This window comes from Triticum aestivum, chromosome 4A (genome assembly GCF_018294505.1).
Source record: "Triticum aestivum cultivar Chinese Spring chromosome 4A, IWGSC CS RefSeq v2.1, whole genome shotgun sequence".
Taxonomy (NCBI): Eukaryota; Viridiplantae; Streptophyta; class Magnoliopsida; order Poales; family Poaceae; genus Triticum; species Triticum aestivum.
In genome coordinates, this window is record NC_057803.1 from 557,704,353 (window position 1) to 557,705,766 (window position 1,414).

The following is a 1,414-nucleotide window of genomic DNA, read 5'->3' on the forward strand; positions in this document are numbered from 1 at the left end:
TCTCCCATGGTTTTTTTGGTACCTCCTCTCACCTCAGACTTAGCCACCACAAACCGGAAAAACCTCGTGCTGAGGCCCCAACCCGCACCCATGCACCTACGATCGAAAAGAGACCTAGGAAGGTTAACCAACGAAAAAAGACCTACGAAGATTAACCAGCGAAAAAAAACCTAAACCTATCGCCCGCACATACGAGCGACGACTCCTGCCCTCTAGGGTTTCCTACGCCACCGCCGCCGCCGGGGAACTCCTCGACCAACCCACCCTCCTGCCGCTCCGCTCCCTTTCCTTCCCATCACCGCAGTCTCCCCCTCCCCCTTCCCTTCCCATCGCCGCAGTCGCCCCCTCCATCTCCTGCCGGAGCCACTCCCTGCCGCGAGCATCCTGCTCGCATTGTACATGACCGGTACGGCGGCCCTGACGGGGAGCGAGAACCGCCACGGGAACGCGGTGGTGAGGCCGTCGAGGATGTACAACGCTGGGAGCACGGCGCCGACGAGGAACCCACCCACGGTGTGCGCGGCGAGAGGAGGCGTGCGAGGCCGCGAAAGACAAGCGCGACGGGTTGGGCTTCCTGGGGCGCTGCGGGAAGGCGGGCGTGGCCAGGAGGAGGAGGTAGGGGAGGAGCAGGACGCCAAAGGCGATCTCCGAGAGCGGCACGGTGGTCGAGAAGGCCAGTACGGCGGCGGCACCCAGTGTGTTGAGTTGCTTGATGGAGAAGAGGTAGTGGTGGTGGTGCGGCGCGCGGTGGGCGAGGTGGGCTCCGGGTGCAGCGGCAGGGCGGCTGCCCCATCGATGGCAGCGCGATACCGCCCCCGCCGTCGGGCCCACGCTGTCGGACATCGTCGTGATCTTGGCTTGTTCGCTCAATGTCGTTGGGTTCTCCTTGTCCGCTGAGACAAGCAGCTTGTGTTGAGTTTTGATCCACTTCTTCTGTTGAGCAATCCTGGTGTGTTAAAAACAGTGTTGTAACTTTGTCTTTGATGGTTTAGTGCTATGCTTTCCTTTGTTGCAGAATTACCAGAATCAGGAAAGGGAGGGAGCAAAGTTGTTGGCCGATGATGATATGAGATTGACAACCTGTTTCCTGCATCCTCTAGGAGTAGGATTTGGAAGCGTTTTGGGAAGTAGACTGAAGACCAAGACGATGGTAATTCTGGTGATGTGAGACGGTGTGGTGGCCACCCAATTAGTCGTAATTCTGCGACCGCATGTTGTGACTCAACTTGATAATTCTGTGTTGCAGGAAACAACATCACATATTTCCAAGAGGAGTGGCCGAAGGAGAACTTTTCTATGTTGTTAATGTACTAGATTTACCCGGTGTCCATAAGTATCCGTATAGTTCTGAACTTATTAACCATTCCTATACTGATAGGTAGGTATACATTGGACTTGATTTAATTCGTTTTCT

General features: G+C 55.9%; 1 pseudogene; it reads right to left on the reverse strand.

The window, feature by feature from the left end:
• Positions 1–222: 222 nt before the first annotated feature.
• LOC123083913 (uncharacterized) lies at positions 223–1,093 on the reverse strand (annotated as a pseudogene).
• Between the last annotated feature and the right edge of the window lie 321 nt (positions 1,094–1,414).